Source organism: Cupressus sempervirens, chromosome 11, assembly GCF_028749045.1.
Source record: "Cupressus sempervirens isolate cs-2001-9-10 chromosome 11, ASM2874904v1, whole genome shotgun sequence".
NCBI lineage: Eukaryota > Viridiplantae > Streptophyta > Pinopsida > Cupressales > Cupressaceae > Cupressus > Cupressus sempervirens.
The window spans coordinates 116565705-116593545 of record NC_143128.1 but is presented as its reverse complement, the minus strand read 5'-3'; the positions used below and the strand labels follow the sequence as shown (position 1 = coordinate 116593545).

The 27841-nt window shown below is 31.8% G+C and overlaps 1 pseudogene; it reads right to left on the bottom strand.

Moving 5' to 3' along the window:
- Window positions 1-848: 848 nt before the first annotated feature.
- Window positions 849-26049, bottom strand: LOC149528500 (uncharacterized; annotated as a pseudogene).
- Window positions 26050-27841: the final 1792 nt, after the last annotated feature.

The window sequence follows — 27841 nt, the reverse complement described above, 5'->3', positions numbered from 1 at the left end:
ATTATTTTTCTTAGAATGATAATAGATGAAAGAAAAGATGACTAAGTTTTATCATTTGGTATCTAGATGAGCGTAGATAAAATAGAGATCATTCTCATACAATCACTATAGATAAAAATGAAATGATTATATTTTACTATGGAATATCTTACAATCTTAGAATATTTAAATATATTAAAGGGATTTAGTTATCTTTTATTTCTGGTATCTTGTTTTCTTATTATTATATGCTAATGATAGATTAAAAAGATTGTTATCTTTTATCCTATACAATGTTGGTTTCTTAGAACGACAATAGATATAAGAGAGACAAATCAACAATTATTTTTGGGTTCAACTGAAAAAATTAACTAGTAGTCTTTAATTGATTTATATAACTATCTACAAGTAAGTTTTCACACATCATTGTAACTTGGTATTAATTACCATATGTATAATAACATTATTTATGATCTTTACAAGTACATTAATCTCTTTGTTTTAGGATCATTGTCCTCAAAAAACCAGCACAAAATATGTATTTGAAAATTCTTATTTATTTATTACTATTTTGATTTGTGTTAGTAGATGTATATTATGAATAAAAGATAATATATAAATTACTTATTTTTCATTTTTTTTTTTAGTAAAATCTCCTATAACAATAAATATACCTATAGATCTATGTAGGAATTAATTGTTGGCATAATAGATTTTTATCATCTAGTTATGCAATTTTAGAACTGTCAACCCGTATTGTAAACAAACTGCAAACTATATAATGTACCCTGATATGTTGGAATTATCATCAAGTTTTTATTATTCGCCAACATATGGTATCAGAGCTTTAACTAAAATATGGTATCTGCTCACCCGCAACCTCTGCATGGCTCTTGTCCACGCGGGTCATCTTCACATCCACTCTGGTCTTCAGTAATATCGGCTCTTTCATCATGCCATTCAACTGCAGACCCACAACGCTAAGAAGATGATTTTTTTCCAGAGAAATGTGAAGGTGCGCAGAGATAGGAGAATGATATTGTTTTTAATAAAATCTATTGATTGTTCGGAAGTTGGTACACTCTCTCTCTTCAATGGTGCTCATGTCACTGGGAATGAAAGCAACAGAGATTGGTATGCTGTAGTGATTTATTGAGCGAAATATATTGTTGCAGGTAGCATAAGATAAGATAAAGTAAGTGTTTTGTTTATTTCGATTCAAACAAGAGTTCTAGAAAGCCGGAGTCCCTGTCTTTTTGTCTATACTAAATCTACATTACGATAGTAGAATGTATGATTCACAACTGATTAAAATTTTGATAAAATCTAAAATACTTGTAATAAAAAATAAATATCAACACAAAAAAGTCTACTTAAATAGCAGGGTTAGGGAGACAAATAGAAATAACATGTCAAAGCCAAAATCTAATTAAGAATGAGGTTATGAATATATTTTTTAAATCATAATTATATTATATCTTCAAAATCACAACTTTTTGTTTAAGATAAAGTATATTTGTAAAACTACTATTTAGCCTTTAAAAAAATTATTATATTACCAATTTAAATTCTAATACTTCAGTTATATTTTTATTTGAACAATACACAATTGAACTTTTTATTATATGAAATAATATTAAATATAAATATAAATTGATTAAAAAATCTTAAAATCCAAACTAGTCAAATTTAAAATGTTCAATATTATAATTATATTTAAATATAGTTTTAAAGTATTTATAGTTAGAAATGTATTACTTTAAATATATATAACTATATCATCATATTAACACCTTCAAAAATTAACAACTTTACAATAAGATAAAGTGGTAAAAAGATGATTTAGGTTTTAGAATATACAAATTTTTAATATTTTAATTAAAATATTGTGTGACTTTTCTTGTGCTGATATTGAGAATGAAAAACCACCTATTGGTCTTGCACTTGTAGATTTGGGAGAATTTAAATAAGGTTTTTGGAGCAAAAGATATCAATGTAAAAATTTCCCAAAACCTCAATTGTTTCGATTCAAAAGAAAAAAAGGAATCATAATGTCAAAAGATATAAGTAATTTTAGGAGACTAATTAGGCAACTTGTAGAGGTCAAAGCCCTCGTTGATGATGATGATGCCAAGGCTATCTTCTAAAAAATCGAAGGAACTTTTTGATTCTAATGGAGAAGGTAATGTTGCTTGCATTGATGATGATGATATGTCAAATTATGCAAAAATCAATAATATATCTCATCTTAATCCCAATTTAGCACTTTGAATGAATCTTGAAGATAGCTTGAAGCTACACCTTTCTGAGGGTCAAAAGACAACTTGGAAAAGCCTTTTTATGTTCATGATCTACTACTCTGAAGAATATTTTCTCTAAATATGTATTCAAATTATGCAATTGACATGTTTTCCTGTGTAAACATTAAGGGGGTGTCTGTAAGGTATTTTCACTATGTTACGTTCAATATATTGGGAGACGGGGAGAGAATGTTTGCATAATACATTTTTATATTCTAGCTATGCCGTAACGAAACTGCAAACTATATAATGTACCTTGATATGTTGTAATAATCATCAAGTGTTTATTAGGTGCCAACTTTAATAACCTTTTATGATGCTTGATCTAGTAAAGTAATCATTTATTCTCAACATGGAAATTTTCAAGTCAATGGAAGTGAAAATTGCTTTAATCTTCCTTCTCATTAGCTAGGAACACAACACTAATTAATTTATTGGGCAAGTGAGTAATGAGTAAAGGTAGGTATGTTGGGTTTCTAGAAGTGATGTGGAGTCAATGGACTCTAAGGTTAAAGAAAGAGACACAAAGAGGCATGCAATTATGGGGCTCTATTTTATGTTGTATATGTGGTTGTTTGGGTAGGTCTCTTGTCTCTCTCCAATGGATGCACAACATTATTATTTTCTCCATTACAAAAAATTTATGTGGTTTTTTGTTATGGACCTTTTTTCTCTTCCCTGTTACCTTGTGGCTAGCCTTTTTGTGTGTGGTTCATGCTATAGTTTGAGAGCTTTGGATTTCTTACGTAAGAATACCTTTTTGTGTTTTTTTTTTACATAGTGATTCTCCATTTCCCTTCTTCTTTCTATGTCTGAGGACATTCTCCTTTACAGTAAATCCTCTACTATTTAAAATTTATCAGATTTGGGTGCAAGTTTTCCGGTGCTAGTTTTAATTATGCGAGGGTTTGGAATTTTCTCTTAGATGGTTTTTGGATAATAGGTGCTTCTAGGATCTCATACTAAAGATAAAGGAAGCCTTGCATTGTGTTTTCCCTATTGTAAGGAAATTAGCACCTTGCAAATATATGTTCTAATCCTCTCTCCTCGGTACCTTTAGTTTTTGGATGCTAGATTCAACTAAGAAGCTTTCTCTTTTTCCCCTCTCTTCCTTTTTCTTTCTAGTAGTTTCCCTGGCTAGGTACGTCCTAATGAGGTTCTTATAAAGGTAGAGCCTTTATTTATGGAGGTTAGATCTCACTTGGTTTCTTTGTGGTAGAGTTTGTAATCTCACTATTATTATCTTCTTTTAGGTTTCCTTTTAAGGTTGGAGCTACTATCAAGGTCGGTGCATGTATTGCCCTACTCGAACATCCTTGGAACATAAAGGATAAAACATGCACTGAATAATGTTCCTTCTTAAGATAAGTTACTTAAGAAAAACATCATTTAACTAAGTGCCAGATTGAAGCATCAACACTAGGTGATGAGAATAGGGAACATGGCAAGACTGACATGTTCACATACACCAGTGGAAGTCCTAATACTACTTTCAGATATCTCCAAGATCTACACCATAATAACACAATACAAAATTTAGACCTAGTTTTTGATGAGGATTCAACCCAGTTTGAACCACATTATGTTGACAAAATGATGAAAAATTTCGTCAATCATTTTTTGTCAATTTTATGACACCCTAAACATTTTTCAAAATTACTACATTACTATGGTAGATATTTAATTATATAGCCACTTTTTCTATAAAAATAGTAAATAAAAATAATAATAATAATGTTATGAGACTAGCTTGATATAATAAACTTCAAATTCTATTGAAATATAGAATCATTATAATTACAAGAGAGAGAATAACTCGATTGGATGTAGTATATTATTTATTCCCAGTGAAAATAAATGAAAGGAAAATGATCATGTTATATTGTGTAGTGTTATTTATGTTAGAGAGAAAATATTCTTCAAAAAGGGAATATCTATGTAAACTATAGGTTATACTCAATTAGATAATCATTGATGCTCACTTTATTATGTATGATATATTATTTTTCTTAGAATGAGAATAAATAAAAGGAAAGATGATTAAGTTTTATCATTTGGTATTTCAATGAGCGTAGATAAAATAGGGATCATTCTCATACAATCACTATAGATAAAAATGAAATGATTATTTTTTACTATGGAATATCTTATGATCTTAGAATATTTAATTATATTAAAGGGATATAGTTATCTTTTATTTCTGGTATCTTTTTTTCTTATGATTATATGCTTATCATAGATTAAAAAGATTGTTATATTTTATCCTATACAATGTTGGTTTCTTAGAACGACGATAGATATAAGAGAGACAAATCAACAATTACTTTTGGGTTCAACTGAAAGAATTAAGTAGTATGCTATAATTGACTTATATAGCTATCTACAAGTAATTTTTCACACATCATCCTAACTTGGTATTAATTACCATATCTATAATAACATTATTTATGATCTTTACAAATACATTAATCTAACTTGGTATTAATTACCATATCTATAATAACATTATTTATGATCTTTACAAATACATTAATCTCTTTATTTTAGGATCATTCTCTTGAAAGAACCACCACAAAATATGTATGTGAAAATTCTTATCTATTTATTTCTATTTTGATTTGTGTTATTAGATGTATATTATGAATAAAAGATAATATATAAGTTACTTATTTTTCATTTTTTAGTGAAAAATCCTATAACAATAAATATACCTATGGATCTATGTCGGAATTAATTGTTGGCAGAATACATTTTTATCATCTAGTTATGCAATTTTAGAACTGTCAAGCCGTATTGTAACCAAACTGCAAACTATATAATGTACCCTGATATGTTGGAATTATCATCAAGTTTTTATTATTCGCCAACATATGGTATCAGAGCTTTAACTAAAATATGGTAGCTGCTCACCCGCAACCTCTGCATGGCTCTTGTCCACGCGGGTCATCTTCACATCCACTCTGGTCTTCAGTGATATCGGCTCTTTCATCATGCCATTCAACTGCAGACCCACAACGCTAAGAAGATGATTTTTTTCCAGAGAAATGTGAAGGTGCGCAGAGATAGGAGAATGATAGTCAGCGCGTGGAAGGATCTATTGATTGTTCTACAGTAAGGAAGTTGCTATTATGTTGAATGCAAATTGAAAGTGCCATAATTAAAGGTTGTGAATAACTTTAATAAAATCTATTGATTGTTCGGAAGTTGGTACACATTCTCTCTTCAATGGTGCTCATGTCACTGGGCCTGAATGCAACAGAGATTGGTATGCTGTAGAGATTTATTGAGCGAAATATATTGTTGCAAGTAACATAAGATAAGATAAAGTAGTGTTTTGTTTATTTCTATTGAAACAAGAGTTCTAGATAGCTGGAGTCTGTGTCTTTTTGTCTATATTAAATCTACAGTACGATAGTAGAATGTATGGTTCATGACTGATTAAAATTATTATAAAATATAAAATACTTTTAATAAAAAATAACCATCGACTCAAAAAACACTACTTAAATAGTAAGGTTAGGGAGACCATATAGAAATAACATGTCAAAGCAAAAATCTAGTTAAGAATGAAGTTATGAATATATTTTTTAAATCAGAATTATATTGTATCTTCAAAATTACAATTTTTTGTTTAAGATAATGTATATTATTGATACTACTATTTAACCTTTAAAAAAAGTATTATATTAGCAATTTAAATTCTAATACTTCAATTATATTTTTATTTGAACAATTTACAATTAGACTTTTTATTATATGAAATAATATTAAATATAAATATAAATTGATTAAATCATCTTAAAATCCAATCTAATCAAATTTAAAATATTCAATATTATAATTATATTTAAATATAATTTTAAAGTATTTTATGTTTAGAAATATATTACGTTATATATATATATATATATATATATCATCATCATCATCATCATATTAACACCTTAAAAAATTAACAACTTTATAATAAGATAAAGTGGTGAAAAGATGATTTATGCTTTAGTATGCACAATTTTTTAATATTTTAATTAAAATATTGTGTGAGTTTGCTTGTGCTGATATGAAGAATGAAAAACCACTTATTGGTCTTGCACTTGCAGATTTGGGATAATTTAAATAAGGTTTCTGGAGCAAAAGATATCAGTGTAAAAATTTTCCCTCAATGTCAATTGTTTCAATTCAAAAGAAAAAATGGAATCATAATGTCAAACCATATAAGTGAATTAGGTCACTCATTAGGCAACTTGTAGAGGTCAAAGCCCCTATTCATGATGATGATGCCAAGGCTATCTTCTAAAAAATTGAAGGAACATTTTGATTCTAATGGAGAAGGTAAGGTTCTTTGCATTGATGATGATGATATGCCAAATTATGGAGAAATCAATAATATATCTTATGTTAATCCCAATTTAGCAATTCAAATGAATCTTAAAGATATCTCCAAGCTACACCTTTCTAAGGGTCAGAAGACAACTTGAAAGAGCCCTTTTACGTTAATGATCTACAACTCTGAAGAATGTTTTCTCTAAATATGTATTCAAATTATGCAATTGACATGTTTTTGTGTGTAAAATTAAGTGGGCGTCCGTAAGGTATTTTTACTATTTTAGGTTCAATATATTTTGGGGGGACAGGGTGGGGAGGGGGGGGAATGTTGGCATAATACATTTTTATTTTCTAGTTATGCAGTAATCAAACTGTAAACTATATAATGTACCTTGATATGCTGTAATAATCATAGTATTTATTAGTCGCTAACTTTAATTATGTGTTAAGAACTATGTTGTAATAATCATAGTATTTATTAGTCACCAACTTTAATTATGTGTTAAGAACCTTTTATGATTCTTGATCTAGTAAAGTAATCACTTGTTCTCAACTTGTAAATTTTCAACTCAATGGGAGTGAAAATTGCTTTAATCTTTCTTCTCATTAACTAAGAACACAACACTAATTAATTTATTGGGGAAGTGAGGGATGAGTAAAGGTTGGTAAGTTGGGTTTCTAGAAGTGATTTGGAGTCAATGGACTCTAAGGTTGAAGAAAGAGACACAAATAGGCATGCAATTATGGGGCTCTATTTTATGTTGTATACGTGGTTCTTTGGGTATGTCTCTTGTCTCTCTCCAATGGATGCACAACATTATTATTTTCTCCATTACAAAAAATTTATGTGGTTTTTGGTTGTGGACCTTTGTTCTATTCCCTATTACCTTATGACTAGCCTTTTTCGGTGCGGTTCACACTATAGTTTGAGAGCTTTGGATTTATTACATAAGAATACATTTTTTTGTTTGTTTTTTGTATAGTGGTTCTCCATTTTGCTTCTTCTTTCTAAGTTCAAGGATATTCTCCTTTACAATAAATCCTCTACTATTGAAAAATTGTTGGTTTAGATTTGGGTGTAAGTTTTTCGGTGCTACTTTCAATTATGCGAGAGTTTGGAATTTTCTCTTAGATGATTTTTGGCTAGTAGTTGCTTCTAGAATCCCATACTAAAGATAGAGGAAGCCTTGCATTGTGTTTTCCCTATTGTAAGGCATTTAACACCTTGCAAATATTTTTTCTAATCCTTTCTCCTTGGTACCTTTAGTTTTTGGATGCTAGATTTAGCTGAAAAAAAGAGTCTCTTTTCCCCTTTTCTTCCTTTTTCTTTCTAGTGGTTTCCCTAGGTCTTGATGAGGTTCTTATGAAGGGAGAGCCTTTCTTTATGGAGGTTAGATCTCACTTGGATTCCTTGTGGTAGATTTTTTAATATCACCATTATTATCTTCTTTTAGGTTTCCTTTTGAGGTTGGAGCTACTATCAAGTTCGGTGCATTTATTGAACCACTCGAGGATCCTTGGAACACAAGGATAAAACATGCACTGAAGAATTTTTTTTCTTAAGATAAGTTACCTAACAAAAAAATCATGTAACTAAGTGCAAGAGTGAAGCATTAACACTAGGTGATGAGAATAGGAAACATGGCAAGACTCACATGTTCATTTACACCAGCAGAACTCTTAATACTACTTTCAAATATATCAAGCTCTAAACCGCAATAACACACTAGTAAGTTTAGACCTAGTTTTTGACAAGGATTCATCGTAATTTTGACCCCATTATGTTGAAAAATTGATGAATAATGTTGTCGATCCTTTTTTGTCGATTTTATGACACCCTAAACATTTTTCAAAATTACAACATTACTATGGTAGATATATTGACGGAACTATTGACGAGATATCCATCTTGACCTGCAAGAGTTGTGTGCTACACTTTCCACCAATGTGACTAGTGGTTGTCAAAATTGTGATGAAACCCCCTTCAAAATGCTCTATGTCTATGCATCAAAATTGCGACGAATACTAGCCAGACCTCATGTCTTACACATAGTATCCTTGTTGAAATGCTATGCTCCTTTGCATCAAAATTATGACAAATACCAGTTGAAACTCACGTCACATGTATAGAATCCCTGTCAAAATGTTATGCTCCTTTGTATTAAAATTGTGACATCTAGTTCTTTTTCACAAAATAATAATATTTTATTGACTAAAATATGTATAAATTGTGTTCGTGAGTTCTTAGCTTAGATACATTAAGTCTAGAATCTAGACTTGCATGGGTGTTTACAAGTTAATTTCTTAATGATATTACCCATAAGATCTCTATCATGTATATTTCTTGAGTGTTTCCATTCATGGACTTTTGTGTTGAACAATTCTATCAAACAAGGTATTATATGAGTCCAGAGAAGATTGATGAGCATTAGCCCTGCTCTAGAGCTCATTGATGAAATTGCTTTCCCTCAATGACATTTCGCCTTTTTGAATAGTATCTCATTTGTATTTAACAAATTTTCTTTTGTGAGGGGACATATGTTGTTTTGACATACCAAGAATGCTGCTAGCGAAGGCTAAAGAGTTCAGTGTGGTATGTCCCCTTGTAGCATAGAAAGTTATTGATTTGAGGAATTTTCAAAAAAAAAAATTCAAAAACTTCATCGACTACAACACAAGAACTATGTTGAACATCATAGGAGCACAACAATCTATATTAAATGCTCAAATATATCTAGCAACTATTTATCCTCTTAATTTCTATGTTGCTACAATCAATAACAAAAAATTCTAACTTGAATTGATAAAAATCATGTAAAGAAAATCTATCTTATACATACAATATTGTTGCAAATTTGAGAAATTCTCCATTGATAGCTCTTACATTATCATGGTTTGCCTTATGTGGATTGTAATCTTAATACATATTATCCTATAAACATCAATCTCATCCAAAGCTTGTGCTTTTCTCAAGTTCACTTTGTGATCATGTACATATTCATTCTAGGATACAATTCATTGAATAATATGCCAGCTCTACATAGCTGCATGAGTTGAAATACATAGAAATATTTTCACCTTGATAATGGCAGAAATTCTAGTGTCTTCAAATCATGTATCCATTCATTACACATAATTATCTTGCAAGAGAAATGGTTACATTGTAATGTCAACTCTAAATTTGGTTCTCATAGTATCTCTGGGGTCCAAAAACTATTGCATATGTCTATGAAAATGAAGTGATAGAATCATGAGACTAAAAGAAGAGATTCCAAATTTAAGTTAGTCAACAAAATTTCACTATTCTAAATCTACTAGCATAACATGTTTTTGTTAGAATCCCAATTTATGTTTAGCCCAGTATTACAAAAAGGAATTAATAAGATTCAAATTATAATTTTTTTTATCTAAACACTAAATTTGTTCCCATGTAATGATCACCTTAACATTAATTAGATTGACTTTATACTTTCCTTTCTTGCATGAATAATGTGTTTCATTCAAGATTTGGAAGTTCTATTTTCCATTTAGAAAAGAGCAAGAAATTGATAAAGTTATCTCCATCTTGTTTATTTACACAACTCTTCCACTGCTATAAAATAATATATAAGAAAATATTTGTAAACTATTTCTCTTTATAGAGTCTATATTGTCCCATTGTTGGCTTGGTTTTTCATCTTTTGTCATATGTTGTACCTCGCAGTGAAAAACCCTAGGGTTATAGTCCAAAATTGGTATTTTTTGAAATACTAGTTCAAAATTCCTAAAGGTCTTTTAAACCCTTATTTGTGTGCCCCAACTTTCAAAAAGGTAGTTAAATATAATTTCCTTATTCAAAATTATGTGGGACATGATTATACAAAAAAATTCTTTTTCACAATTATTACTTTATTATTTTTAGCGAATTAGACTTATTATTATAAACTTGGTTCAACCAAAATTACCTTTCTTAGACATTTTATGAAGCATATTAGCTATGATGGTTTATTTTTGTTAACTATCAATCTCTCCAAGGTCGAAAATGAGTGCTTGCTTGCAAGGTAAAGATGCATGTTTTTTACACAAAGCGGGGAAGTGCCTTGGTGCCATGTAGCACTTGTTGATAATAGGTCTTGATAGCACCGTAAAAATTTGAAGTTTGTCTAAGTTTTCCAGTACTTCATCAGACCCTTTTTAGAGTTGTTAGTACCTGTCAGTGAACATTCCATTTTCCTTCAATCTTATTGGTTGGCTCATTACGGTGGGGATTTTTTTCTTTCAAATTTGTTGCATCGTTGATCTTTCAAAGATTAGTGGATGGCACATTACTATTTGATGAAAATACAAGGATTTTAACCAAAGCAAGCAAGGGCCTTGGCGACACTAATCCTTGGTGACATCACAATGGGTATTTCACATAGTTCAAAACATACAAGTTGTATACCGTTGATCTTTTCAAGATCAATGGGTAGCACTTTACCACCATAAAAAAGTGCTCAATATTTACACAAAATGGGGAAGTGCAAATAGGACATGTGACATATGATGATTTCATGGACCCACTTCTTTCAAATGCAATAACAATGTCTATCCTATGGCAATTGTCAGATACATTGGAAAAAAGTGAAACATTCTATTGGTTCATTAGGCTAGTTGGATATTATAAAGGTGTGATTTCATAACACCATTTATCTCGATGAGATCAACGAGTGGTGCTTACCCACAATATGAATTTGCATGGACTTTAAGAAAATTGGGGAAGCATCATTCCACCATGTGGTAAGGTGGGACCTATTGCAAAGTAGAGTTGTTAAGTCATGCTAGCCTGAAAAAGGTAACGAGATGGAATGATCTAATTGGTCGAATAATTTAGTACTTGCAAGGTTGGAGATGAATGTACTAGTGGGGCTGCCTTCCAAAAAAAATTATTTATAAGATATTGCAATTTTTTGTGATCATTGATCTTGGTAAGATCAACGATTGATTCTTCACTGTATTAAGGAAATGCTTGGGCTTTAAGAAAAGTGTGGGAGCACCTGCCTGTCACATGGCAAGGACTTCAAAACTTTAAAATAGCCTTTCTAATTTCAATTAAGTCCATCCGATGAAATGTGATCAACAAATACGTTTAAAATTTGAGGCATGACCTGGAAATTAACAGCTAAAGACATTAATGCTATTCAAGGCTCCTTCATGTGATCTTAATGCTATAGTATAACTTGTAAATTCACCAATATTGAGCCACACAACTGTAAATTTCTTAGAGTGTAAGGGTTTCCAAAGCTAGGGCATGAGATTCTGCAAGGTTTTTAATGATTTACAGAGCAATTTATAGAGAAAGAGAAGAAAAAATTAGTGGGTATGTGCCCTGTGACTCTTGAAAATCAAGGAATTATAATTGTGTAAAGTTGAAATTTTTAAATGCCTCCATGAATGGACTGGTTTTACTCACTACCTGAAAAGATCTATTCATGAGAATTTCCTTGAACAATTTCCTCTTTCTATAAATGAATTAACAAAAGGGAGAGAACTACTCTCTAAAAACCCTAAGTTGGTTGTGGGTGAGGGTTTCTATGACATAGCCAATTGGGTAAGAGATGCACAAGTTTTAGTGGGAGGTTTAGAATTTTTTAGCGTATGGTTTGTAGAATGCAACTTGGACACCCCATTAAGCAATGTTTGAGAATTTGACATTGGAAATTGGTTGTTCCTAGGGTTATTTTTGACAGTGACCTATTATCTGACATGGCCAAGAAATACGACACCATCACTAGAATTTTGAAGAATAATGTTGGGGATAACCTCTTTAGGGTTTCACTTGCCTAGATCAAAGAGGTATTTAAGCTCAACCCTAACTAGGAAGTCCACGAGAAAATTGACATGGATGAATTTCAAGCAAGATGTGATGCAAAAAAGGTATTCTTGAGGGCAGGTTCATTGTAGCAACACATTATTAAAATTGGGTCATTAACTTTGGTTACACTAAACACTTAGAGCCCTTGATGTAAAAATATTTTAATCCCAAGGCCTAGGCTTTGTATTTTACTCTCTACAAAATATTTGGGATGGATGAGCAATATTATATCCAAGGCTCTATTTTTCTCATCATGACTCATACCTTACAATTTGGAATAGCTCAATTCTTGATTTTGCTACTTTCCTATCTAAGGAAATTCACAATGGTTTAGCTAGAATAGCTCAAGGTAAATTGAATGGGCCTTTTTCCTGGTATTCTTTGTTAATGTACATATTTCTTTATAAGAGATTCACCTTCTTCTCTAAGGAAATTAAGTTAGAACTAGAAAGAGATAGAGAGAAGCTCCCAATTTAGTTATGGAGTGATGACATGACTTGGGAAGTCACAAATGCTAGCTATGTTAGATTTGATAGACACTTTTCTTCAAGGCTTAAATTTCCCTTGAAAGGAGATAGTCCAAGAAACTCATAGTCTTTATTAGAATTGATAAGATGCAAAGACCATGCCAAGGGGCTATTGGTTAGTCATAATTGGGGGGATATAATCCCATGCCCTATTTCTACTATAATCAAAGTTTATGGTTTCTTGGAAAGACCCCATGTATTACCTTTTCATGTGCCTTTCAATATAGGAATTGTAGAGTTACTATGGCATATTGGAACAATTGAGGAAAGGGGTATATTGGGAAAAGGTAAAGGCACATTCTTCCTTGATGTTACTATGGTGCATAATTTTGCTTTTGTTAAAAAAGGATGGAGGAATCTGAGTTTATTTTTTGATAGATATCACATGGCCCAATCCCATGCTATGTACATTGATCTAGAGGGATTTTATGACCTCCTTAGGGAGAGAACCAAAGATAAGGCTATTATATAGAATGTATATTTCCTAGAGGATATTATTAGAAATATTTTTCTTTACAGGGAAAAAGAGGTCAGAAAAGAAAAGTGGGTAGTTTTTAGTTAAAATTTAGAATTTATCAATGCTTTTGATCCCAATTATAACCTCTTGGCAGATAAGAAATATTGGGGAGCTAAAATGAACACCCTGATGAACAATTTTGTTGTGATAATGGAAGCATTGAATGAAAAGAAGAACATATTAGTTAAAGAATATCTAGATAAGTCTATAGAGGTGGAAAGAAGAATAAATAGTAGAGTGGTGGTTACTTCAGGCTAGCATACACTTCAGAGGAGGACTGGATACATCGTGGCTCAAAATGTACAGCACAGTCCCCCTTACAAGAGGCTGAGATGAGAGAGTCCACCTGACACAAGTGCCCCCAAGAGACAAAGGCTATAATAGGGATCCTCCTCTCAAGTAAGCGAATATTCACCATCCCACACTCAGAATAGATGATGAAGCATCTCTGATAGAGAAGGGGAGGGATACATCATTGTTACTATTGCTTATATAGAAAGAAGAGTTCCTGAGGAGCCTCCTATGCCATCCTTTGACCTCACTATTTCTAATTACAGAGGTAAGGGGATATATCCTATCATTGCACAAGCATCTCAAAAGTTTATAGATGATGAAAAATTTGTTAAATCTAGGGCCTTTGCACAATTTTTGTGGAGGAAAAATATAGCAAATTTTGAGGAAAATTCTAAAGCAATAAAATTAGAGAAACCAAACAAATTGGACTTTGAATTTGAGAGAGTTAAAAACCAAATTTTTGGAAGAATTTTTCCAATTAATACCTGAGCCGAGGAGAAAATTAATCAAAGAGTCATGAGTTTTGGTTTTGTCTAACTAGGACATAGCTAATGCTATGATTTTTTATTTTGTTAGAAAGGAGAATGATGTGGATAATAAAAATGAAGAGGAAATTTTGCAAGTACATAGAGGGATAAAGTTTAGTAGTGATCACCAAGATTTGGTGATTTGGTCTATTGAAAAGAGGGATGAGACTAGAATTCAAGAAATTTCAAGTGTTCAGGATACTAGTACTCTCATTGTATATAGAGCTAATGAAGTTGATGGTGAAGAGATTACTAAAATGGCTCAAGAAATGCTATCTCTTGGGATTGTGGTAACTAGGAAAGAGAAGAGTAAATTCCTAGAACTCAATGCCAAGTTTGAAGAAATACTTAAGGCATATGAGGAAAGAGGATACAATTATTGGAGAATAAAGTATTCCAAATAGACAAACAACTTGGAAAAAGGAGAGTGGGAGAGTCTAGTAGGCCAAGAATTGCATATCCTTCCCCTCCAGTTGAGCCATTCAAATCTACCCCCATTGTTCATTTACCTGATACACCACAGAAACCTAAGTTCTACACTATAGAAGAGTTTGAAGAAAAAAAAACTGTGGGAATTGCATGTTGAATTAAATAATCAATATGAAGAAAAACTTGGGAAAACAATTTTGTATCTAGTAGACAAGATTGATTGGCCAACATTTTATGACTAGCTAGCAGGAATCCTAGAGATGTGGGATGAAATAAGGCGAGATGAAGATACATTGAAGACCAATATGAAAAAATGGAGCAAAAGAGATAATGATGTTACTTCTATGTGTATCTCTGTCATCCAATTATCATGTGATCAAATAGAGAATTTTTTTGATATATTTAATAATCTAAAACAATTTGGTGAAAACCAAGTTTTTGTTCAAAATAGAATAAAAATTTATTTTTTTAAGTATATAGCAGAGAAGTTTGATCTCTTTCGCAGTGCACCTAAAAAAATTGACAAAATAAAAGAAAAGGAAGAATGGGGAAGGAATTAGATGAGTTGTTATGCCATAGAATGAACAATGTTATCGATGCAATGACTAATGAAGAATTTGTCAAAGTAAAATTGCTCTATAATAATATTAGAAAATATTTTGTTGAAATTGAAAAGATTGGAAATTTTGTAATAAAAAAGCGGCATAAAATCCTAAATTTTGATTGCCCCAATGATATTTTTTTTAATAAATGGAAGGAAGAACTTTCATCTTTAGAATAGGTGGTAGGAAAATAAGATCATATGATAGCTAAGGACTCGAAAATAACTATTAACTTAACAATTCTTGATGAGGCCAGTGGAGATCACTAAGCTGAGGTAAACTTACCAATATCAGAACTGGACACAGCATTAACAAGTTTGATAGCTACATATTCTGAGGAATCAGAATAGAAAAAGAGCCAATCATGGAATCCATAGCATTTGAAGATGTAATAGAAAATGGGTCCACCAAGAGAATACTTCGATGTAAAATTTTTTGTTACATAAATTTTTTCCTTTTGTCATAGCAAATAAATGTAAATATCTTTTGTCAAAAAGATATCTATCAGTTCTCTATGCCTAAAGCTTGTTGCATCTCACACTATATAAGTGAGATCCTAGGGTTAGAGAAAAGGTCTGAGTTTAGTGCCTCAAATCTGATTTTGAAGCGCTCTTAGGAGGTCTCTAGGAACCGAAAAATTGCAATAGCTTTCTAACCATGGAGCCTTTTGACTTGATTCTTTTTTTGGAGTGCTTTAAATTACAAATATAATGATCCTTCCAATTTACACCCTCTAACTCACCATAATTATGGCTTTACTACATATTCCTACTTTTTTGGCATTTACACGTATCCCAAGGTGCTTAAAAACTCTAACTCAGAACACTAATATTGGAACTATGAGAGTTGGAACCTTTATTTGACACAAACAGGTATCCAAAAATGAAAATGGATTAAATAGAAACTATTTCTACGCATATTTTATTTTTTTGGGTTACACAGGATTGCCTTTACACCACTGGATGCTCTTACATCAGGTTCTTGGTTGTGGATCTTTGTTCTCTTCCCTATTACCTTATGGCTAGACTTTTTGGGTGTGGTTCACACTATAGTTTGAGAGATTTGGATTTCTTATGGGAGAATACCTTTTTGTGTTTTTATAGGCTAAAGAGGTTTTTTGTCTATTGGTTCCCTATTGCCCTTCTTCTTTATAAGTTCCATGACATTATCCTTTATAGTAAATCCTCTACTGTTGAGCATTTGATGGTTTAGATTTGGGTGTAGGTTTTCCGGTGCTACATTTAATTGTGCAAGGGTTTGTCCTTTTCTCTTAAATTTTTTTTGTCTAATAGATGCTTCTAGGATATCATACTAAAAATTGAGGAAGCCTTGTGTTTCATTTTACCTATTCTAAGCCATTTAACACCTTGCAAAGATCTATTCTACTCCTTTCTCCTTGGTACCTTTAGTTTTTGGATGCTGGATTCAGTTAAAAAAATTCTCTTTTCCCACTGTCTTCCTTTTTCTTTCTAGTGGTATCCCTGGTTGGGTATCTCCTTATGAGGTTCTTATGAAGGGAGATCCTTTCTTTATGGAGGTTAGATCTCACTTGGTTTCTTTGTGGTATATTTTTTAGTCTCACCATTATTACCTTCTTTCAAGTTTCCTTTTGAGGTTGGAGCTACTATCAAGGTCGGTGGATGTATTGCCCCACCCAAAGATCCTTGGAACACAAGGATAAAAAATGCACTGAATAATTTTTTCTCTTAAGATAGGTTATTTAACAAAAACATCAAGTAACTAAGTGCATGAGTGAAGCATCAACACTATGTTATGAGAATAGGCAACATGACAAGACTCACATGTTTGTGTAGACCAATGGAAGTCTTAATACTACTTCCAAATATCTTTAAGCTCTAAACCACAGTAACACACTAGTAAATTTAGATCTAATTTTTTACAAGGATTCATCATAATTTCGATACCATTATGTTGAAAAAATCACAAACAATGTCGCCAATCCTTTTTTGTCAATTTTATGACAGCCTAAACATTTTTCAAAATTGCTATGTTACTATGGTAGATATATGGACAGAACTATTGTCTAGATATCTATCTCAACCAATAAGCATTGTGTACTACACTTTCCACCTATGTGACAAGTGGTTGTCAAAATTGCAATGGAAACCCTACTGAAATGATCTTCTTCTGTGCATCAAAATCGTGATGAATAGTGGTCGAACCTCATGTCTCACATGTAGCATCCTTGTTAAAATGCTATGCTCCTTTGCACTGAAATTATGACTAATACCAGCTAAACTCACATCACATGTATAGAATCCTCGTCAAAATTATATGCTCTTTTGCATCAAAATTGTGATTCCTGATTCTTTTTTTTTATAAATAATAATATATTATTGATTAAAATATGTATAATTGTGCTTGTGAGTTCTTATCTAAGATACATTTAGTCTAGAATCTAGACTTGCATGGGTGATTGCAAGTTAATTTCTTAATGATATTACTCATAGGTTCTCTACCATGTATATTTCTTGAGTATTTTCATTCACAAATAGTTGTGTTGAGCAATTCTATCGAGCAAGGTATTATATGAGTCTAGAGAAGCTTGATGAGCATTTGCCATGCTCTAGAGCTCATTGATTACACTACTTTCACCCAATGGCATTTCCCCTTTTTGAATGGTATCCCAAGTGTATTTAACAAAAATTCTTTAGCAAGGGCACATACGCTAATTTGATATACCAAGAATGCTAGTAGCCAAGGACAAAGAGTTCAAAGTGGTATGCCCCCTCGTAGCATAGAAAGTTATTGATTTGAGGAATTTTCGAAAGACAAATTTCAAAGAACTTTCTTGACTACAACACAACAACCAGGTTGAACATGATAGGAGCACAAAAATATATATTACATGCTCAAATATATCTAGCAACTATTTCTCCTCTTAATTTTTGTGTTGCTACAATCAATAACGAAAAATTCAAACATGAATTGATAAAAAGCTTGTAAAGAAAATCTATGCTATACATACAATATTGTTGCAAAATTTGAGAAATGATCCATTGATAGCTCTTACATAATCATGGTTTTCCTTATATGGATAGTAATCTTCATACATATTATCCTATAAACATCAATCTCATCCAACCCTTGTGCTTTTCTTAAGTTGGCTTTGTGACCATGTCCATATTCAGTTTGGGATACAATTCATACAACAATAATGTCAGCTCTACATAGTTGCATGATGTGAAATACCTAGACATATTTTCACCTTGATAATGGTATAAATTCTAGTGTCTTGAAATCATGTATCCATTAATTACATGTAATTATATTGCAAGAGAAACTGTTACATTGTAATGCCAACTCTAAATTTAGTTCTCACGGTATGTCTATGGTTCAAAACTATTGCATATGTCTATGAAAATGAAGTGATAGAATCATGAGACCCAAAGAAGAGATTCCAAATTCAAGTAAATCAACAAAATATCAATATTCTAAATCTACTAGCATACCATGTTTTTATCAGAATCCCAATTTAAGTTTAGTCCAGTAGTTACAAAAAGGAATTAATAAGATTCAAATTATAAACAATTTCATATTAACACTAAATTAGTTCCCATGTAACGATCACCTTAATATTGACTAGATTGAATTTATACTTTCTTTTTTGGCATGAATGATGTGTGTCATTCAGGATTTGGAAGTTCTATTTTCCATTCAAACAAGAGCAATAAATTGATAAAGGTATCTCCATCTTGTTTGTTTACACAACTCTTCCAATGCCATAAAATAATATATAAGAAAATATTTGTGAAGTATTTCTCCTTATAGAGACTATATTTTCCTCCTAATATATTATCTTCATGTGCAATAGTTAAATCCATACTACCACCTCATCTAAGAGAATGAGAATAAGCTTTCTAGTTCCCCTCATGGATAATAATGTTGTTCTTAGGCACTAGCTATTTCAGTCTCAAGATAAGGTTCAAATTGGAAACTCCCTACATGATACTATTATAATCATTATAAAAAGTCAATCAAATGAGTTATAACACTCAAATATGCTAAGAATAAACTTAGTGGAAAAGATCTTGATTCAATTAGAAATATTTTCTGATTTTAATAAAGCAACAGACACTCTAAGCTTGAATACTTTCAAATAGAACTTCCCACTTCAATAACCTATTGCTATATCCTCCCCATTTTGACATGTTACATATAAAATCCAACCTTGATCTAGTGCTCCATTTATACTCACAACATTCTTAATGAAATAATTGATAATGTTAACATTCTCTTATAATATGATATGTTAATATTAATATGGAAAACTACCAAATGATTTTCTAATTTAACTAATCCAAATGGCACAACATGATAGATGAGCTGAATATAATAGAAGCACACAATCTCAATTATGTGATCAATTATTTCTAACAACTATTTCCCTCATTACTTTCTAAGGTGCTACAATAAGTTCAAACACCATATTAAAATCAATAAAGAAACAAAATTAATAGAAAATGTACCCCATACAATCGCCTGTGTTGTGAAATTGATAAACCTTATATGGACAGAGAGTAAAGAGTTCAAATTTTTGCATGGCCAGCCTTATGAACATTTCCAATCCACTTACAATAGTGACCCATGTCTCCTTTGCTTCTCGTAGAAGTTGTGTAACTTTTGGTTCATAAACAACATAACAAAACAAGATAATATGACTTCAAAGTTTCATGCAGAAAACCTACTAAATCAAGCCTTTCATTTAAGTGGAGAAGAAACAAAGTGATATGATCTCAAATATTTTTGAACAATAATAAAAATTATAAAAACTATAATCAATGCAAATAATCTAAATGGAAATCTTTCCTTTTGTAGTAAAAAAAGGCTAGTTAATATTGAACTAAAGAATTCTTTTAGTACCACAAAATTTTACCATGGATTACAAAAAAGTGTTCCTTAGACATTTATAGGACAAAAGGATCTTTAGGTGCACATTGAGGAACTCCATATGTTACATGCAAAGACAACATGATTTCATCTGATTGCAATAGTTGTTCATTTCAAATAAAAGTTCAAGATAGCTTCTTAGTGTCAAGTATAAAAAATCATATACTTAAGGCATGTAAGGTACAATAAAAAATGATAAACGATGGGGATGTGTGTATGAAACATTCTCACAAATTGAAAGAACTACATAGAAGTTGACATAGACAAAACATGAGACAACAAGAAAATGTGATACAATATTTAATTTGCACCAATTAATAAATACAAACAAAAAGCCAAATTATTGTCTAAAACTAGTTTTGCCCATGAAGGATTGTGTCCAATTTTATTGGAAAACCTTAAAAAAGAATTAAAGTGTACAGACTGAAATAAATATGCCCAAAGACAAGGAACATATGACATCTCTTTCTTCCAAACCTCTTCATTATAAATGGTGTGACCACATACTTTTGTTGATTCCTATAGTAGGCCTTGTCAATGCCATAGCTTATTATACCTATGAAATCCAAGTTTTCTCCAACTTGTTTGGTTGACCTTTAGAACCTATTTTAAAACCATCTATATTCAAAATAAATTTAGTGATTGGTGAACTATTGAATAATTTGTTCTTATAATGAGTGAGTTGGCTTAGTATAACTAGTCTCAAAGAAATTTTGCATCTAATTATTTAGAGAATAAAAAAATATGGACCTAACTAAATTCAACAAGGAAAACCAAATCATGTACATGAAACACACTGTCAGGTATGATCTTATTAGAGGATTTAATCACATTGTTAGGAGTGGCCTTGTGAGAGGTATTAAAACAATTGAATGAACTGTCACCTTGGTATAGGATTTACAATTTCTTGTTAATCCAACTTTGTTAAGAGGTTTTAGATCACAGCTACAATGGTTAGAAAGTAACAATGAAATGACCTGATTGCGATGCAACTAAATTATTGAATCTATATCTCTATTTAGCTTAAAATTTGATCCTTCTCGATTGAATATTACTTTTCTACTCCACAAGGATATCTGCTTATCCTTCAAGCTCGGTCTCACTCTTTCTTTTCAATTCAATCAACACACTTGCACACACTTGAATATCACAACTTGACTTTATATTTATATCATTCAGATTGTCAAGTTGACTCAACACAAATTAGAATGCCCACTAGTCATTGCCATAGTTGGCTAGAACCATTACTTAAAAATAATTAAGTTTCTCATGCCAAAACATCAAAAACCCTTCATTAGCTGACCCAGCTTAGTAAACACTTGTTCTGAGATGATTTCCTGTGTTAACCAATAGAAGCTTGGTTAACACTACGAGCTTGCAAAAATCCTTTGGTATCCAAATGGACTCAACTAGTACCAAATTTGTCAAAATTTCCTTCGTTAACCATGAGAACTTAGTTAACACTATTTTCTACCATAATTTCCTTCGATGCCTGAGTGAGCTAAGTAGCCATTGTCTTTGTAGAGTAAACTGAAAGAATGCTTGATACACAACAAAAACTATCTTGCTGACCAAGTGAGCTTGGTAATCATTAATTGACAACTGATTTGACATTTTTGTGACATCAAAGAAAACACACAATTAGACAATTGTATCTAATAGAATCATTGTTCAGCCTCTGTTCCTATTTGAGGGATTATGTATTTTGAACCCCATCATCCTAGGATTTGACATTTTGACCTCACTATAAATCTCAGGTCACAAACCCATCACAAAATTTTGGGTTCTAAATAGATCATCATGCTATTACTACAAAACATACTTCACCAAATGGGATTTGTCTCATGGTACTATGTAATGTTCATGTTTGAACCTGAACTAGCTTGTAGAAATTTGATGATTTCTTGTCATAGAAAAAATATGGTAACCATCTCTTGCATAAATTTTATAAAATTTCTTCCCATTTTACCTCCTCATGCTAATCTTTTTTTTAACTATTACATTTTCGTACCATGTAACTACCTCACCCATTACCTAAAATGTGGCCAAAAAAACTATAGATTTCCCTATATAATTTGGTACTAGGAAATACTTCTCCATGATAGTAATACATGTTCCAACATCTTCCATAGAAGCTCTACCATGGAATGTGGGTGGAGAAAATCTCTTGGGATCCTTCCTCAAGAGAACTGCTATTTGTACCCTATCATCATTAATGAGAGCAATCTGGCAGTTAACTTCCACTTTTTGCTCTACCTTAGATTTCTCAAAGGCCTCTACAAACTACTTATCCTAATATTTATTTCTTAGTTCCTACTCCTACTTACTAAGTGCTTTCAATCCTTTATCTTCATCATGGTTCCTTGCCTCTTCTTCAATTTGTCTATCTCAAGCCTCATGGCCTAAGATATCCATCATTTTGCCTTATTGATGTAGCAAAGCCCCATATTGGATCAACACTACCAATATCTAATCCAACCTCTCATTAGGTTTCTCAACTTGAACACCACTGCTAGACCCACCACTATTATCCGCTCTTGTGACCATAGTGATAACTCAAATGCCTAGCACACATGTGTGCAAATTAGCATAGTATTCCAAGGGCCTAGGGTTAAAAAATAACTTTAATACCATATGTAAGAACCATATCATATAAAATGAAAACCACACCATACAATATGAGAATTTTGGGAAAATAACCAATAATATCTAAGTTGGAAAAGTCAGAAGAACCAATGTACTATTTATTAGTTAACAACATCATATAGTATGAAAAATTTGATTAAAAAACCAACAAGAATATAGAAAATGATATAGTGTTGAACCAACATACATATCCATTGGCCATCTAAAAATATGAATATTATTTCAATATGACCATCTCAAGGATCAGAGTAAATTTCTTAGTGAAAACACCAATACAACAATAGAAAATATGTTGATTCATGTTTGCATCAACTAATACATACTTTGAAGAATATTATATATGCATGAAAATGTGGAGATTTTGATTTCCATTAGAATGTGGAGAAATCTTGAACAAGGTAGGAATGTTGGGAAGTGTCAACTAACAAGCTACAAGTAAAAAATGTACTCGTTTGATGGTCTAAATGATTGTGATATTGCTATTAGGATTTAATTGTGTGATTTTGAGTCAAACTCATTGACCCATGTTTCATGAGTAGTAATTCAACGTGAATCCATCTCTCATGAGAATAAATGGAAAAATTGACACTCATTGGATCTAGGTGATGCTCATAGCGGTTATGTACCAACACTTCTTCGGAAGTCACCTATCCTAGTACTACTTTAGCTTGATCGCACTTAACTATGGAGTTTCCTACAAGGTTAAACCAAAATCTTGCAACCCCATTTGAAAAAACTTCACCAAGTGTTGTTCCTTATGAACCATTCATTAGAAATCATCTCAAGCTCATCAATTGATAAGTAGGAGATAATTTCCACAACAAGTCAAATTGTGATATTGCTATCAGGATTTAAATGTGTGATTTTGAGTGAAACTCGTTGACCCATGTTTCATGAGTAGTGATTAAACATGAATACATTTCTCATGAGAATAAATAGAACACTTAGCACTCATTGGATCTAGGTGATGCTAACAAGAGTGAAGCACCAGACTAAATGATGTTCATTTGTTTTGATTTCAAAGGATTTTATATGTCTCTGAAGTAATCAAATGAACACTACTCACACCACAGTATGAAATGGAACTTTCAAATTCATTTCTATGTCTACCTCTGTTACATTGAATGGGGTTTTCTTTGCCCACGCGCTGTTTTGAAATATCGATAGGAGAATCAATGAAAGATCTTGATGTTTCCAAGCTAGTTGGCTGATAAGTTTGAATGAGATTTTTTATTGAGTATGTTTAACTGTAATTTCATCAACCTCAAGGAGGAAAATGTGGAAAACTACCACAAACAAATCCTAGAATTTTCTAAAATAATTCTAGAATTTTCTAGCTAAAATTTTATAAAGTTTTCCATAAAAAGCTTGGAAGGTTGAGACACAATTCTCAACAAGATCAACCCACAACTCCCAAGAATAACTTGCATGCAAAAACCTATCACAAAAAGAGAGAAGGAAAAATTGAGGAGGTTGGAATTCCTAGATCCACAGATGAAACATTCTTGATGAGCAAAAAAGAGATTGCTAATATCGAAAGTTCAAAATAATCCTCACATTGTTAACAAAAAAAAGTAGTTCAAAATAATCTCAATTCTCAATTCTCAATTAAAGTTTATAATGAGAAATCATCGTTATAAAGGAGAAGAAAACAATAAAAATGTCTAACCTAGGTTGCATAATAATAATTAATAAAATAATTATATATTCTATATAGCTTGAGTGAACTAGAGTTAATTAGGAAAATATCTACTTATTCTAACACCCCCTTGAGTTAAATTGAGGGAGTAGCTAAAAACCTAGCAACTACTACTGAAAGTAGAAATGGGTCCCAACAAACAAGGCCTGATGAGGTACCCAAGTACAACCAAATCTCTAAAAAGAGAAAAAATAAGGAGAACTACATCAGAAAAATTCTACTCCTAAAAGAGATGAAGAACTTGCTGAAAGATTTATGTACTCTTAAAAGATTTAAAATAGCTACAAAAGCAAATAGTTTAGAAGGAACATGTCTTGGTTGCCAATGTTAGCAATGTAGTGGTGAAGACTTGATATCAAAATTGATACCGCTACATTGCCCTGGTCTATGGTTCCAATGAAGGTAACTATGAAACCATCAACCTATAGAAGAAATTCAATAGTGGAAATTAACTTATAGTCATAGAGTAGTCCATTCTCGGGCCTACTTATCCATTCTCAGGCCTACTGTAAGTGTGAACTTATGCATGCTTCATAAGCACAAACATTTACATATCTAAAGATACTTGTGCCAATTACTAGAAAGACCAAGGAAGAAAATAAAATATCAAACTGGTACACACACCATATTGGTTTTCAAATAGACCCATAGGAGCTTCAAAGCTTTCAAGAGTTCTTCATATTTTGGTTCTAGCTTTGGAGGTGTGTAGTGTCCATGAAGGTCTTCAACAACATATTCCTTTGTGAGTTCCCTTTTTGTCAATATGTGATAGTGTCTTTGTCATATCCTTTGAATTGCCATTGTTGCTGCTAGCAGCCCATAGGCAATGTCAAGGATCACAAAAATAATTACAAAAATAATCAGGAATGCACCACAAGCTTCCATGGATGCTCGAAAACAATCCAAAATATCTCACGGCATAAACATCACATAGTAAGTCTTGATTCCTAGGATAAAATTGTTAAATAATTAAATTTGACTTGTTTTTACAAGCTTAATTTTTTCCTTAGTGTGTGATGTTTAAGGGTGATCCCAAAATACCCCCTCCATATCAACAATTGCGGCATCCTACCATACATGGATCATTGTTGTTGAGTAATGAATAGTGCACTATTAGACATCCAATACACAGAATTAAAAAACACAAAAACTCCAAAACAATAGTAGAATGATATAGGATGCTTGGACATCAATCGATCCATCCATCGCTGAATGAATTTCTGAACTCCCCATTTATGTCCATCACGTATGCAGTATTGCCCATAACAATAATTGTTGTTTGCACTACCAAAAACAGAAGGAGGACAGCACTTGCAACAAAAATCCTAAACTTTAACTTATGCCAAGAATAATCCTCAGGTATTTTAGTCCACAAATGGAATTGGGCTTTACAGGTTGAGCAATGTAAGAATGCAAAATCTTCCTTTACAGATCGTCAGTGGTCAAGACATGAACAATAGATAAATTAAAACATACTATTAATCCTAAACTCTTACTTCATATAGCATAAAAATTTTAGTTAAAGAAATCCTGTCAACCACTGTATATGACCTCCTTGTGTATGTGGACTTTAATGTTGCAAGAAATAATTTACAAATATTAAATTTAATTATTAGGATTGGTCAAATAGAAATCAAGTGAAGTTAAACAAAACTCATTAAAATAGTACAATAAATTATGGTGAAGTCAAAGTGGTGATCAGCACTAGGCAAGTACTAATAAATTATGGTGAAGTCAAAGTTGTTATCAACTGACACCTGGGTATAATCAATGGCGATATTAATGGGATCAATTGCACGCGATTTGCCATACGCTATGTTATTAACAGTCTTGGATTTAACATGCAATCTAACAAAGATCATAATAACATCGTTTTGAAATTGATATTTAAATGGCGTTCAGCTGGCAGTGGATTTAATTATCAATCATATCACGGACATAGGATCTTACAATGGGGTCTTTTTCGTCAGGACAGCTTTCGCCACATTTGGAAATATCATGAATCATTTTTTCAGCTTCAGTATATACGACTGTTAATTTTATTTAGCTTCAGCATATACCACTGAATATTTCTCTTAACCTGTCTTCTTAGCATTTGCCAATGTTGTTTCAATGAAATAGACAAGGATTGAATGGTCAGTTTCCTTTATTTTATTCTGCTTCGTTTCAACGTATGAAATCTTGTCCTTCCTATTTGAATTTATCCATTAATTACTTTTATTCTATACTCCCTCGTTGCAGACTTCTTAGCATTTTGTGAATGTTGTTGACCATTTACTTATATTTTAATCTTTATTTACATAGGCTTAGTTTCGACGTATATCTAATACAGGAAGGAAATGTTAGCCTATAGTGTAGTAGGTGAGGATTTCTAGAATGGCTGTTTGATATAACAAGGGGCGATTTCCTTATATACATAGAACTGGACTGTCGATATATTTTCACAGCAAGTTTAAAAGAGAAGAATGACAAAGGCAATGAAATTGTTTTGTGCAGTGATAGTAGTGGGCATGATTGGTATTGCTTTACAAATGTTTCGGAGCGTGTGAGGGGGGAGGCGGATAGTGCCAATGTCCCTGCAATGATGCCTGCTTTACGGACGACAACTGTTATCTCCCTTTACAAAAATGCTGCGCCCCCGGAGCCTGTGACAACGGTGAAATGGGAAATTGTTGTGTGCCGCGGGGCGATTCATAATAAGCAATTTTATTTTGGTGTGGATATATGTAGAGATTGTTATCCGAGTTCAACTATTTTGTTTTATTAGATTGTCAAGGTAGGTTCCACTAATGTTAGAGAATTTGGGTGATAAGGGCACATGTTACATTTCAAACTTTTTAGATTTTGCTTTAGAGATTTATATAACTTTGTATCTGGGTGATGAATTAGGGTTTTCTTTGCTGGTTCTTTCCCTAAAGAATTCTTGAATGAGGTAATTAATAAAATATAATTATACAGTGAACAACAAAATAAAAAAATAATAATGCTATGGAATTGGATTGAATTAATGTAATTAGAAGGGGATTGCACATAACATATTATTTAATTAGAATTAAAATAAATGAAAGGAAATTCATTATGTTATAAGTTTTCATAATTGTTAGCTTTATTTTGGTGTGGATGTATGTAGAGATTATTATCACATTTTAATCATGTTTTGTTTTATTAGACTGTGAAAGTAGGATGCTTGTGGTTGCAATAATGTTAACGAACTTGGGTGTTAGGGGAACATATGCTACATTTTGAATGTT